General features: G+C 47.6%; 1 protein-coding gene across 2 annotated transcripts in view; it reads left to right on the forward strand.

The window, feature by feature from the left end:
• The first annotated feature begins 741 nt into the window (after window positions 1-741).
• LOC144145429 (uncharacterized) overlaps window positions 742-15,715 on the forward strand; it is a 45,021-nt gene continuing 30,047 nt past the window's right edge. Inside the window, exon 1 of one of the 2 annotated variants that reach the window (XM_077677043.1) lies at window positions 742-988. The gene's annotated coding sequence lies outside the window, so the exon portion shown is untranslated. The remainder of the gene's footprint in view (window positions 989-15,715) is intronic. The other variant, XM_077677044.1, reaches the window with a different exon arrangement.

Genomic DNA, 15,715 nt, shown 5'->3' on the forward strand with positions numbered 1-15,715 from the left:
GCTTTCACGTACATTCCGGGCACCTAAACCATTGTTGGTTCTCCACTTTCGGCTATCATTGACGGAAAGATCGACAAAGACTGCAATGGAAATATTTCCGAGGTTCTCTCTCTCCCTTTTTTTTTGTTCATCTATGCAGTTGCACGTTCACCGCATGCGTACAGCAGGGACTTCGTCAACTGTTTTTACGAACTGGTTCAGAAGCTACGTCGGCTGACAAGTCCCCTACGCAGCCATGTTGAAACCTGCGCTGAACAATCCGCCTTGTTTGTTACAAGCATAGCTGCTTCAAAAACAGCGCAGAGACAAGGACTTCAGAAGTGACAAACAAGAGCGCTGACGAACGCTGTTTGTCACTTCCCAAGTCCTTCTCTCTACGCTGTTTTTCGAAGTAGTCAAAATGTGTACCCAACAATCCCAACGTCGAGCTTTAGTAGTAAGCATCGCTGCAACTTCAGTCATACAAAACCCGCACTGTCCCCCTTCACCCATCATCACCCCTACGCGTTCCGCCCAGGTAGAGATCAGTTCCGAGATTCCCTCTTCGCGTTAGGAGTCCCGTCGTACCTGGAGTAAGGACAGCCGTGGCAAGAGCGGTGGCAGTTGGCATTGGAGGGTGCGAGGAGGGGGAAAGAGAGGGGAGGGAACGGGGGGGCACCGGGTGCTAGCCGGGGCCCAGGGCAGCTGGAGTGGCGGCGGCGGCGGTTTCTCTTTTTACCGTGCGCGCAGGCATCTATTTTCGGGAGGAGCGGGTCCGGTGGTGGCTGGCTCGGCGGGGGCTTCCTGAGGGCAGACGTCACGTTCCCATTATACGGGCACTCGGGCCTCGCAGCCGTTGTTCCTCTCCCTCGAGTGCGCCCACCGCCAGAGGGGTGCCTTTCTCGCCAGCCGCCGCGGCAAGGACAGAAGCCCCGAGCGAGTCGCCGGACACCTTGCTCCTGCGGAGGTACGCGTAGTAACCACAGGCCAGCCCGAGCCGCCCAGCCAGGTGAGTGTTCGCCGACGTCTTCTGCTGCGTACAGGTGCATGCCACCGCCGAACAGGACTTGCCCGGCTCTCCCATGGCGCGCCAAGGGAGCCTGGAGGTTGCAAAGGATTGGCCTCCGGAATCGTACTGTCGGCGACGAAATAAATCGCGAACAGGGACACTAGCACTGCCGTGAGAAAAAATGAACCAGGCACTACGTAAGCTAAGTTACGTGGTCCCAGCAGGCTTCTCACTAACATATTATTAGTCGAGAAAGTGTGTACGCTTTCTTGGGTCGTGGTCGTGGTTGCATTCCTTCACCTAATCAGCAATTCCAGCTCTGTGGGAAATTTCTAAACCATAGTGTCATGTCGCTCGTAGCTACTTTTATTTTTGACGCGCAGAGAGTTACGGTGTAACTAGGTACTGGCGCACTTCTTTGAAGTATAACATCTCTCTCAGTTGTTGCTGTTAGGGTACTTTGAAAAGTTATTAGACAGACTGCGGGGGCTATGTCGTCCGGCAGCCAGGACAGGTCTTCACTATGGAAGTTGCTGATATTCATCTCCATCGACGTCAGGGTGACTCTAAGGCTCATAGAAATCCTTAACTAGTCTATTCGGGATCAACCAATGGTCGCAGCTGCGCAAACTCCAGGCAATTTGTTCATTCCTGGGAACAGCACCTCGGAAGAATAATCTGAATAACTCTTGGCGAAAACCGTGGCAATTGTGTAAACACAAGCTATATAAGGGCTGTAACTATGCTAGTGAGGACAAACGATAGACACTAGAACCTGCCTTTCCAACTTCGTCGACGAACACGAGCAGTGGGCGTCTCTCAGAAGCGCCAGGTCTGAAGGCTTCTGTAATGAAACCCAAGTGTTTACTAAAGTTACAAAAGGTTCATAGAAAGTATCTAAACGTCATTAAACATCCATAACTAGCAGATAAATGCTTCGTCCGTACAGGAGACAGGTATTGGAGTACAGAACTAATTTAGGTCTTGGTATGATTTCCTGCTATCATAAATGACCAATCCGAAACAATGTACGGTGTCTTTAGAGAGCTTAGAAGTACATTGACTATCTGCGAACGTCGCTAGTCATAAGCAAAGTTGGAAGCAACAGTGTAGCGCACTCGAGCTCAGTCGCCGTTTCCTTTTTGTTTGCCGGTGTAGTTCTGATGAAGTTTAGTAATCAACACCTTCGTCATCATCATCATCATCATAAGCATATATATATATCTACTGTAGGACGAACGACTCTCCCACGCACTTTCAATCGCTCCTATTCTAAGATATCCGAATCCCCTACTTGCCCCCGAACTTTGTTATTTACGTTAATTGTCTTCCCTCACTTCTAGTCCAGTCTCTCCATGGCCAGTTTGTTACCTTATGTCCCACATGTTAGCAGTTCTTCTCATTCCATGCCCGGCCTAAGTTCACTTATTCCTTTTAATTTGATTTACTTTTGATTAAATTAACTTCATCCATAATGTCTGCTAGTCAATAAGTTTGTTTCCTAATGTAAGACACTCGTTTCCGATGTCCAAGTTCATTGGCGGGGCCTAAGATTCCCTTTAATGTTTTTATTAAGGCGCCAGGTTTCATCCCCGTCTCATCTCCGGCAGTATACATTGGTTGTACACCATATTGTCAGTAGCAGAAGTAGCATTCCAGCCGGATTTGTTTCTTGTGATTTGATAAGCAGTAGCAAAAGCTACAAAAATATTCTTCCATCCGCCGCTCTCCGGGCATCGGTGACTAACACCCTTGTCTTTCAACTAGGGTCTGGTTTGTTTGAGACTTGTCGTCACTAGCACCTGCTATATTGTCGTTTGAAGTTAGGATTTTATCAGAATGTCGTCTTTTAAACGGTCATACGTGTTCCATTCAAACTTTAGCATTGAAGTGGCTCTGTACTGTGTGCCACGTCAGCACTATGGGCATCAACTACAGGCATCATCAAGTATGACTTGACTGCGGGATGCGTTTAAAGCACCACCTAGCTCTTCGAGGTCAGTAGACTGGAGACGCGCAAGGCGAAGCGTCCGCTTGCCGGATAAATGCTTTGTAATGTCTCCCGTTATCTACAGTCTCTGGGTGAGCCTTAATAGTTGGACCTTGAGCTTCAGCCAGAATTCTATTCTGTGGGTGTTTCTTTCACTGAGCTCTTAAAATACAGCGAGGGGGTCTGTCTATTTTAGTTATTCAGGCTCAAATATTAGGTGGATGAGCAAAATATGCAAAAAGAACACAATATCTTCAAACGCCCGGAAGGCAAAGGGAGAAAACTGCCATTAACTAGCAGATGCCCTTTCCTGTAGCCGCTAAATGTTGCAAAAACACTTGAACGGTTAACTTTAACTTTTTTTAACAAACTACTACAGCTTTTTTTCATGTTATGCACACCGAGTTTTGTTAAGTGCTGTGACAGTACTTATTCCCTTCTTCCCTCGTCACAGATTTACCTGAATCTACGAGTTAACACGCGTTTTGAAGTGACTACGAATTTTGTGCGAGAAGTACTGAAAATCATGCATGGTAGTTTCTACTAAGGTTGTTTACTTCGTACAAAAAAATTATTCCCATAGAAAAAAGCGGTGTAACTGAGTGGGCAGATCACATTGCTTTATCTTATCTTTTGTATGACGCCGCTGTTTCAGATGGACGCTTTGCAGTTCGTCTTGTCAGCGACACACGCCGTCTTGAGGCTTCTGGCGCCGATGTCAGGCTCGATTTTGTCATGCCACCTTTCTTTTTTTATGTGCCTTCGGCCGCTTGTACTTCTCCCCTCAACTTTTAGTTTCCGAGTATTGTTAATAGACACGCTGTCGTCATTCCTTGGCATTACGTGGCCACTCCATTTCAATTTTCCATTTTGGATTCCTGTGACCAACACAGTACCTCTGCGGCGGCTGTTGCCGCCCAAATATTTTCTTGTCGTTTGGCATGTCCTCTTTAGCATCCTTTTTTTCTTCCAGTTTTGGTGTATTTGTTGTAAGGTTTCTCCAAAAAGAGGCTTTAGGTGGCATACAGCATTGCTTGCCTCACCACTATAACGTATCGTTCGCCTTCGATCTTCGTTAAGTTCTCTTGTTACAGAGCACTTGAGTGATTTCTCTCTCCGCATCTTCAAGTTCGTCCACCATTGCACCCCCACGTTTCAAGTAGGCTGCCCTACTTGTTCTGGAGCAATTCAGCTTGACGTTGGCACAGTTTCTTTCGTCTGTTCCGCTCACAGTGTATGCCGTTTTGATATCTTATTCTTCTTAAGAGATACAAACGGAAGGAAGAGGTTATGGTGAAGTGGGATGATAATCGTGTCTCGTTGTCAGGCGGATGTTCACGGGGCAGGTTGCAGAGGTTTGAGTGCCATAGGCCAACGTAGTGTCACTAGATAAGGTATTAGAGTACCGCCACTGAGACACGCAAGTCAGCAAGTCAGCCATATTTGTGTTTATCAGTGTTGCCACATTGCCGCATCTACGGCTTCGCCGCTAACTTCGACCGGGTTGTTTGTTAACAACACTGCCGAAGATGAAGCAAAACGGAGACTTTGGAAGCACTTCTGCTGCTGCACGCGTTATCTTTGATTCGCGTTCGGTACGACGTGAGTCTCGCGCAACCGCAGAGCAGGGAGTCGAGCAAGCCTACCAGAGTTGACCAACGAAAACGCATAAATAACAAAATGGCGGCGCCAGTTAACCGTCTCAGTTTAAACAAATGTCACGTGATGCGAACTGACCAATGATCATGGCGGCGGCGCGGGACAATAGGAGAAAAGAGTGCCGACAGTCTGTCACCTTATCTAGTGACACTAGGCCAACGCATTCCAAGCTCGGGCCCGAAGGGAGGGTTCAAGAAGGAGAACATCGACGCAAACGGGACGGGATAATATTGTAACCTTGACCCCAATTCTCTGAAAAAGGCCCGTCGTTTTGAAATAACGCAATAGCGCTATGCAAATGCATGTGTTCTCGGGTTGGGGCGCCGCTTTGAGGGCCGGAGGTAGGGCAAAAACCCCTGAGGGGAGCACTGTGGCAAGGGCGCTGTCGCTTTGCGCCCTTGCCACAGTGCTCCCCTCAGGAATTTTCGCTCTGCCACCGGCCCTCAAAGCGGCGCCCCAACCCGAGAACACGTGCATTTGCATAGCGTTATCGCGTCGCGTTATTACAAAACAACGGGCCTTTTTCAGAGAATGGAGCCCAGGTCGTCATCACAGCCGCCGTGAAGGCCATCTTTAGGTGATGTCACCAGAGCGAGGCATCATCTAGGCGGCTTACGCTGCCAATAAGGTCCATACTTTTCGGGTTTGTTCTCTTAGGGACAACTAAGCCTTCAGGTCAAAAGTGAAGCGCAAGTGCACGCTTCACAGATAACGACGGGAAGCATGGCCAGAGTCAAAACCACACCATCTTTGTTTCTTCAATGGCCGCATAAATGTTGGCACACCTACTTTCTTCCATTTTATGTTAACTAAAACGCCATGTCACTATTCGAGACTAAACCCGCTGGAGTAGGCGGAAGGACAACGCTTTACTGAGTCTTTAGCGCATCCAGCCCATTCATCCTCGGCGAAATGGTTGACCGTAACCGGCAGCTTTGCCTGCACAGACAACATAAGATATGTTTGAATTTCATCTTCATGGCCACAAGAGCGCCTCAATACCACCACCTGATAGGATTTTTGGGACGTGCCGCCAAAAAGGTGTCATTATGAACGTTTTTTTTTTCATTTTTGATACGGAGGAGGAGGAACCTCAAGCCCCACACAGATCAACTGGTACACCAAGAATGATTAAAAGCACTAACAAGAATTAATGGAGACTTTAGAGTCAGCTTTAACACTCTATATATTAAAGCCAATTGCAGCGGGAAAAAAATGCGGGAACTCCGGGACAAACTCGAATGTAATTTGCTTCGTTTAAAGGGCCCCTGCAACACGTGTTTCAAATTCTAAACATCCGAAACATTTTGAAGAAAACAATGTCAATAAGCAAGTTCAGTCCTTTAATTAGACGGCAACGAGACACCCGAGTCAAATATCGCTGCTCTGCGCACGTTAGATAGCTTAAAAGTTAGCCCAAGTTATATTTCGTCCTTTCTCAGAGTTATTCAAAATTTGCGCGTTATTTCTGCACTTATGTAACGCCACGCAAGCAATATCACCGCCAGTGGCCGGCTTACTTTCAGTCGCAGCGATAGCTGCTTCAAAGAAGATGGCAACAAAGGTAAAGGGGGAAATAAAACGCTTCAGTGAGCACAACACGGACTGCCGTTCTGGGCTGACGATAACCATAATTTTCACGCGCCATGAAAAAAAAAATGAAAGCGCTCATAAGCACCGCTGCAGGGTCCCTTTAACTAACTGAAATATGATGATAGTATTATTTCGAGCTAGTCTATAATTCAAAAGAAAAAGCGCGAAAAAGTCGGATAGTTTTAGAAGCATGGCAGCTTAAATTTATAACATTGTGTCTGATAATCGTCATCAGACCCTCTTAAATGATTTCAGCTGAACTTATCGAAACACGTAAAGTGAAGAAAAGTACATGTCGATCGTTCCATGTACCATTTCCAGCGTTCCATGTTCCATCGAGCGTTCCATTGTGTTCCAAGTTATTGTAAGTACAGTACAAGCTCATTAATTCGAACTCGGTTAATTCGAACTTCCGGTTAATTCGAACTCAGGCCCTTGTCCCGGCACAGCATCGGTATCCAGAACGATTAATTCGAACTATGATCCCCTGGTTTCCATCGCTCCTCGCAGAAGAAGTCGGCCCAGAGTGATTACAATGCGTTGCAAATCCAAACCATACTAAATTTACTAGAGATGGAAAACAACGAAACAGAAAAACAACAGCGTGGCGTGCGCCCTACACTCCTGAAACAGCTTATCTTGATCCTTCAGAGGGCCCTGCGCCACCGGCGCAAGTTATCCGGCGCATGCCATTATTATTTACGAAACATTATTTACTAATTCACCTGCCACAAACATGTAGTAGCGCCTAATTCGCGATTAAAAGTCCAGAGGTGGATTCTTTGTGTTTTGCCTGCGCAGTGTGGCGCGATTTCATTTCTTTATAGCGCCCGTCCGCTAATTCGAACAATTTTATGGTCCCCTTCGAGTTCGAATTAACGAGCTTTTACTGTACTCGTAAATTACCCCGAGTAGCTTCCAAAGCACTTAAATTATGTTTCAGAACTGGAGCAAAACAGAACGAAATAAGGGAAGAATTACGCAGAAGGAGAACTAAATTTGTGCCTCGGCTTCTCTTGTACTCTTGTACTACTCTTGTACTCTTGTACTACAGCGCTTGTTGGGGTCCCTTCTTTCTTTCGTCCCCGCTATGTGCTATTTCACCGGCATGTCACGTGACCAGCTAGTACAAGCTGAAGCCTCGGTAAATTTGTCTTCTAATTGTATTCACGTGCGACTCCTGCGGAGTCGGGTCGATGAACTACGTTTTAAGTGTGAATGGGGCCTAGAGGGAACTGAGCTGCTGTAAGCGTCTTTCATAGGTTGCCCCAGCATTCCAAATATTTGTCTACAAAGGCGGATGCCAAATATGAGTGGATATCAAGTGAAATCACAGTTAGAAGCGGACCACGTAACTGCGAGAAAGGACAGACGTGTGGCTAAAAATGAATCCGGTTGCTCAACGACCTTGTAGCTTGGGGGATGATAAAGGAGAGTTGAGAAACGCTCGATTGTTACAGGCGCTTTCTGCATTCCTGTTATCTGCTGCAAGCATGTAGGCTAGGGCCCTCAGACAGACCAGTGGACACATCTGGTGCCAGCTGTGTTTATACTTGCGTCCATAAATAAGACGCATCTCACTTCAATATAATCTGGGACTCCATTACGTTACGGTTACAAAGTGGACCTTGAGATGAGAGCAATAATAGAAATTGCAGAAAATAGCCTTTCGTAATTGCAACAAATAGTGAGATAAAGTAAAAAAGTCACGCATTGCAGCTCACATAAAACGTTTACCTTCTCCTGGTTGGTTGAAAAGGCTAAAGCTGTTAGACGTCATTCTGTAATCCCAACACAGTTCTACCTCACAATGGAATGGAAAGGTACTCATTTGGTTTAAGCGCACATTCCTACCCTGAACCCCAGGTTCTAAATGCTCATGTTGTACTATGAACAGGCAGCAGCGTACATCTTTACCGTACGCACACAGCTTTAAAATGAAAAAAAAAAGCGGTGCATGTAACAATGACAATAATGGCACTTTATTTCAATTCATAACGGCTGTGCTCGGGTAGCGCTGCTGTCATGCTACAGTAAACCTTGTGACCGCACCAGCGAATAACAGTAAGTAGACAGGACGCAGCTGCCACCATCATAACAGAGAGAGAAAGAGAATAGTTTTTAATGGTACTGGTGAGGTTAGCCTGACAAAGGCACATAGCTCACTACACCAGATGAATGAAAAAAGGGGGGAATGGTGAGTCGCTTTATTTAAAACAATGAAAAGAGGACCTTAACATCATACTTTGCTGTACGCAATTTCTTCGAACCGCTCCCCTCGTGACACCGTGCCCTCGTACGAGACGCGCCAACTGGCCGAATGCCACCGAAAATAATGCCCGGCTGGACGCATAATGTCGCCGTCACCCCTGGAGGCGGGTCAGTGATTCTGCAAGTAGTAGTATTTAGGTGCGGAGGGGTGTCAACACGCTCAGACATTAGCCGCTTACGCAAGCAAGTGAAAGCGAAGCTTCGAGCGAAGCGCTATCATGCTGGCGATCGTTAAGCTCACTTTGTGGTGCAAGCTGCGGCGCAGATGCTGACAGCTCCAGCGGCGCCAAACGGCGACAAGCTGTCCGCTTACCAACAAAAGCTACTGACTGCTTGAAGGAGACTCAATTGCTTGAAGTTGTGCTTGTAGCCAAGCCAAAGAGCTTAAAGGGGCCCTGAAAGGCGTTTTGAGCACACTAAATGAGCTAGCGCAATCGTTAGATTGGGTCGTCAACGTCATCTGTGCCAAGTATTACTCTTTTACGCGCAGCGGAAAGCTCACACTTTTGTTGCAAAGTTTGTCGCTTTTTTCTCACCCTTCCCTTCGTGTTTTTGGACGCCGCCATCTTCACATGTCTACGTCAACGATTCCCAGATGTTCGTCATGAGCTAGAGATCCTGCTATTGGGCGACTTTTTCACGCACTTCCGGCAAAGAGATGAGTCGTCTGCTCAGCGGCGGCTCGCCGGCTGATCTGCCAGCGTAGTGCCGGAGTGCTTGGACATTTTACGACAAACGAAACAAGTGTAAACAAACGCCTAACCGTTGGTACTGAATGCAACACGGCCATAACACGACATGGATATTCTCTTACCTGAGTACGTTCCATAAAGAAAGCGTTGAAGCCCCGTGGCACTTCTTTCGTGCAATCGCAGAGAACGCCCTGAGCCGAATGCCCGGGTTTGACGCACACATTTTATTCAACTTCAAAACAATCCAGAGATGCGTTTCGAACGAACACAACGTCACGACATGCGTTGCAAGCCTCAACCGCGATTGACAGACTCCTCCTGTCGTAAATTCGGCACTCACCTCGCGCGCGGTTTGCGGGGACGAACAGCAAATTCACTTAACTCTGGCGCACAAGCCGAGATGGCTTTTAGCCACGCAAACTGCACATACCCCATGCGAGGTTGAGTCGTACGTCGCTCGAGAAAGATAATCCAGACCATGGGAAGCACTATCCACCCGCAGAAGCACAACGTCGCATTTCATCGCGAAACAAAGGCGTCCACAACACACACACGCCATCGCCTCCTGTAATGCCAAACGCATCTCGCACTTCCCAATGGGAGTGAGTGGTACGCCTGCAGTACCCACATGTCGCGAGGTGGGGCCCCGAACTGAACCGGGATCACGAAAACCGTAACTGACTTCGAGAGTAGTTTGTGCCTTGTTGCCAAGGCAACCGATGTTTGAGATTGTCATAGAAATGGCGCCAGCTCCAGCGCTAGAAAGCTCATAGCCATGGCGGAGCATGTTTTGCCAACGTTGCCGATCTCCACCACGCGTCGCCCCAAGCTGAACTGATTGAAGCGTTTTGTGCACGGGTTCTGTATCGGTTTAACATGCCGCCGGCAGGAATTACCACCGCCACAAAATAAGACCCGGCACCAGCGGGGCCACATCTGATACGGCGCTTTTTGGATAAACAGTGCGCGGTGCATCAGAGAACGAGCGCACGATCCTCCCAGTGCGGCTGCGAGTTCGCCGTCGATAAAAAGTCACGTGCCGCCGATAGAAACTGCACCAACGTACACCGCGAAAGGGCAAGGCCAGGCCGCCGCACACATGCGGCCAGATTTTTCGTTCGCTTTTCCAGCCTTGAGCGGAGTGCGGGATTCATGGTGTCAACAAAGCTTGCCCGTAGCAGACGGCAGTCGGAGGAGCGTAATAGCGGAAGTACGTCACCGCTGAGGAGCGCAGCATCATGGGAGGGACTGCTCGCGCGCCGTCAACAGCGGAGAGTAAGTTGAAAGGAGGAGGAAACGCGGCGCTACGATAATGCGCGGTTTTTGATTTACGATTTCTCAGCTAATACTCATCGCTTTAACAAAATTCTTGCGGGAGGAGATTGCTAATACATTGCTTTATTTGGTTACATGTACTATTATGAGCAATATGAAAGGGAACACAGGAACGCGTGGCAAAAAGCCTCGAAACATACTCGGAGCGATATGCGGACGGCGCTGTGAAAAACGAAGGGGGAAAGGAGGGCGCTCTTCCACTAACTGTTGGCACCCCTACCACGGTGGAATTTCTACAAAGCCGCAGCTTACGTCATTTCACCGATAATATGGTATTGTCAGACAGCCGATAAGACGAACGGCGGGAATGGGAACAGTTATTAGAACAGCGTCCTCCTTTCCACTTTGTTTCCGACGGCGGCCGCTGCGTATCACTCATATCTGGGTCTGAGGGTGTTTTCTACGCGTTCCTGTGTTCCCTTTCATATTGCTCATAATAGTACATCCATGCATCGGCGGAAGGTATTTCAGGACCCCTTAACTTTCCAATCACAACCAATTCTGCGTGGATTTGAATCTGCATAGCTGCTTGCTTTGCTGAGTGAAGGGGTGGTTGTCACAATAGCCAGTGACGTTATGGAAACATAACGTAGCCGTCCGTATGGTTGCGTAGAAAAGTTGTATCTCATTTTAACCTTCCCAACCTAATGTTAAGTTTTGAGTAACGCTCGCCACTAAAAGCAACTCGTAAACACGCTAAAATTTATTACGATTAATACGCTTAATTACGCTTAATGCGCTTAATTACGCTTAATTACGCTTAATTACGCTTAATGCGCTTAATTACGCTTAATACGCTTAATTTATTACGCTTAATGGCATCTCATGTCTCGGTTAACTTTGATGCTTCCTGGAAATACGTACACAAAGCAACGGAGCACTGCGGGCTCGCTAAAGTAGACCGCTGTTGGTTGCTTCATGTAAACTCGTTTTACCTGAAACATGAAAAATTAAGGATCCCACAGGGGGCACACTGTTTATGTTATTGGGTCAATATATGCTTACCCGCGGTGATGGCTCAGTGGCTAAGACGTTGTGCTGCTCAGAAGGAGGACGCGGGTTCGATTCCCGGCCGCAGCGGCCGCTTTTCTGGTGGAGCGAAAAGCAAAAACGCCCGTGTGTACGAGATTTCGGCGCACGTTAAAGATCCCCAGGCGGTCAAAATTAATCCCGAGCCCTCCATTACGGGGCGCCTCATCGTCTGCGTTACGTTAGCGTGTTAAACCCTACAATCAATCAATCAATCAATCAATCAATCAATCAATCAATCAATCAATCAATCAATCAATCAATCAATCAATCAATCAATATATGCTTCGCAATCCTTGAGAAAGATATTTTGAAGGGTTCTTTGCCTCTAAGGAGTGATTCTATTGCTCGACATTACCGTTAGGTGGGGAAGCAAAATAATCTTGAAGGATCGTTAACGAGCAAACAAAGCCGATCTATATTTTGGGCATCCCGCTGGAGACGGGATAAATTATGTGTTCGCTTATATAAAGGCGATAACCTTTCTAGGGCCACTCAAGCACGTTTGTCTGTCCATCAGTCCGTTTGTCTGTCTGTCTCTAGACATTTTTTTTCTTTACTCCCCTCTTTGACAAAATGGTGGACAAAACACAATCATCAGATGTACACTTATTACTCAGCCGTCCGGCTAAACGTTAATAGAATTGTTGAGTAAGACGTTTACATGGGCAAACATTTTCCGTACTACTTCATCTGGTAGTATATCTCATATCTGTCAACATTGTTTAGCAAACAGAAAACATCAGAAATATTTCAGGAAAACTATAAATGCATGACTAGTATTAGCAGCTAGTGTTTTTTATAAAATGTACAGATGCTCCTGATATATTGCGAAACCGAAAAAAAATCGCTTTAAAAACAACGTTTTGACCAAAAAATACAAGAATGGCTCGCGCGCGAGCTTCAACCTAGTGGCGGCGCTCACTCCAAGTTCAACAGCAACCAAATAGGCCCAACAGATGGCGCGCAAGCAGCGCAAAATTAGAAAAGTGAATTTATTTCAGCTTCAATCGTGTTTATCATACTAGGAGCGAGACGGGAAAATAAGAGCACGAGAGGTTGGAAGGGGTGAGTGGGGAGGCGGTTACGTGTCAGGGCTCATTTTAAGCAAAGCCAACAGATACGCAGCCAATTTTAGGGGGGAAGCCCCTTATGAGCTAGGGATGTTGACGTCTCCTGTCGTTGTTGTCGTCGTCGTCGTTCGTCTCATGTAGTCACGGTGCTAAAACACCGGGAAACTCGTTTACGCCTCGCGCTAGAACGTAACCCGTACTAAAAAAAACACGCGGACACTCGTTTACGCCTCGCGCTGGAGAGCTTCAGAGACACGAGTCTTTTACTGCAAAACTGTATACCTGTACCCCCTTCCCCAAATGGTTTCATCTCCGTTGGCAAAAACGCCAAGGCGCCAAGAATACACTTATACACTGCATGCTTCGCCCCTCCCCAGATTTCACGTTAGTGGAGATGGTCCGAGATTTTTTTCTCTGACACGCAAAAAGGCTATTACGTAAATGCGTGCATGCTAACGGCTGCACGTAGATCGAAAGTAATAAAAATATGCAAGACTACATTCAGAGTAGAACGGCTTCATAAGGTGGCGACGGTGTGATCAAAAGCGATTTTGTATTTTTTTATGCCGAGGCAAATGAAATGCGAGCAAAACGGGCACGTTACCATTAAATTCGTGGGAGCGTTGTGACAGTCTTATCGGCTCAGGGCAGACAGATCTGAAGGTGAAAGCTGCGTACTTCGCAAAATGTGACACGCTATCATGCAAAAGGCAATGGGGGTGTGGTCATGGAAGTGTTGCCGCAGGTCACCCAGAGGGGCCGTAGCACGAGGACCCAAGATTCGCCAAAGGCAGATGAGAGTCGTCGTGTTCTCTTCTTGGTCATTGCCGAGAAAGCATTTCCCGACGACCGGGAATGTGAGACATGGACTGGGCATCCTGTCCTCGTAGCGCACGGCAGCTTAGCCGTATAGGTTGTATTCACTGGCGAGGCACGCATGCAGGCAACCATGTGAGTTCGGCGTCACTGGTTACGTCGGGCTCCTCGGGATGGCGGTACTTGTCCGCGCTAAGCACATGTGTGTTGGACGTTCCAAACTCTACCCCACCGAACGTAAGGTAGTGCCTCGACTCCAATGAGAGTGCGATTAATAACATCTCTATTGGAACCACCGCTGAGAATCGGGTTGAAACGGGGCAGACGACGCATGCCGGTGTTCTTTTCCTGCGGCGTGCGGGCGCAGTGGCGCAAGCCGCGCCGTGTCCGTGGTTCTTCGGCCATGTACATGGCTGTTTTCAGTGTTGCCAAGCGAAGAAATTGACAGCTAAACTTTTCAGTGGATACCACCTATACGGGATTCGGATACGACTTCGGTCAGGTCGTCGCCTCTAGAAGGAAGTCTGTGGTGAATTGTGAATTCAAGCCTGAATCGCCGCCACTTCCTCTTTCCTCGAGCTGTGTGTAGCGCTTGAACGAAATTCCCACGATGAAGCACCAACTAGTGCGCATAGACGCCTTAATTCAGGGAGACTCCTCCTATGATGTTTTTCTGCCTTGTCGCATGCGGTCCACGTCTGTTGGTCTGGAACAGATGCGAGACTGACAGTTCTCTTCTGTCCAGCCCATTCCGAGAAATGGAAGCCGGAGTCGAAAATGTACCGGGCTGCGATGTTGTCGTGATAGAAACTGTGGTCAACCACCGTTGGCCCTTACGCAACAATTCTTATAGTGCAATAATGTTATGCACTAAAATATCTGAAGACCCCTAACCACTTCCATTTGTGAATGCAAAAGCATCAATGACCATTTGAACGTTTGAAACGCCTTGCTTTCACCTCGCGTTGGCAAAGGATTGGTAATCTTGGCGCTTGAGACACTTTGCGATCCGCCTTGCGTATAGGCGTTTCCTAGTCAGCACAGTCAAGCGACGCATGGCGCCATCTAGGAGCATGTTTGAAGCTATGTCCACGTGCATGTGACCCTCTATTTAATCTTCCAGAACCGCTTGGTTTCGTAGTGTGTTTTTTTCTTTTTTTTCTTTTTTGTTCTTTCTTTAGTAGTTCCGCTCCTGCGAAGCGAACATCGTAACCCGGGTTCAAATCCCGTTACCGCTTTCTTTTTCTTTTTCAAGAGTTTGGCATATTTGAATATTAACATTTGTTATCACGCATATATTCTATTTATGACATCTTTACGCATTATAAATGAGATTTCGGGTATTTTCGTTGCCTTTAGGTCAGTTTCAGCTACTGCTTCTTGTACGTTTTTGCGGGTTTTCCCCTTTTAAATCGGTTTCGGCTATTTCTGTTGAACATTCTTCTGTACCGTGGTTTTCAACCATTGCAGGTCCGTTTTGGCTGTTACTTATTTCAGTTCGGGGGGTTTTGTATGCTTTAGGTACGTTTATGCTGTGATATAACCCCCATAAGCAAGCTCAGGTGACGGCTGGCTGTACTGACTAGGAAACTCATATACGCATCCGCCTTAGCGCTTTCGGGTGGCTTCGATCTCTCTCCCACGCGTTGCGCCGCTGCTCGAAAGGCTACGAGTTAGTTTAATTTAAAACGCCAAGGGTTTTAAACTGATTCTAAAATTATCGCGAACCCGGGTGTCCTCGTATCCTGTTTCGGTAAAAAAAATTGTCCCATATATACGCTTCACTCCATATGCCACCCAGCCCTCGCGGCCCTTCAGTTGACCCCGTGACCTCATTCATACTCCCTCAAAGACTTAGTTACCAGGTCACCATGGCAGGCGCACGTGAACGAAATTTTCATCGCACCAATTTACAGTCGCCGCGACTGTTTTCTTATAATCAGGGCTGTCGTCAGGTGTCACGGCTGCCGGAAGTTGTCGTCAGGCGCGTGGTAGTTTGGGCGCCGGCTTAATGCACCGTGGGAAGCCGCGCCACAATTCGCCGTTGTTGTGGTTGTTGGCTCACGTGGCCGGCTATTTCAGGACAGAGGCGGCGCCGCATCTGGCGGATTCCTCGGGCCGCTTTGCCGACGCCGGCTGGTGCGTCCCCACATCGCGCGATGGTTTGTTTACACGCAGACGTCCTGGCAGTATTCGGCATTGACGTCTTTGTTCGTCCTGACGCGGTTAGAAGTATGGAGAGGGCCACTTTACGCAAATGGTTTCGTAA

Source organism: Haemaphysalis longicornis, unplaced genomic scaffold (assembly GCF_048455015.1).
Source record: "Haemaphysalis longicornis isolate Haplotype H1 unplaced genomic scaffold, Haemaphysalis longicornis Haplotype H1 scaffold_7, whole genome shotgun sequence".
Classification (NCBI taxonomy): domain Eukaryota; kingdom Metazoa; phylum Arthropoda; class Arachnida; order Ixodida; family Ixodidae; genus Haemaphysalis; species Haemaphysalis longicornis.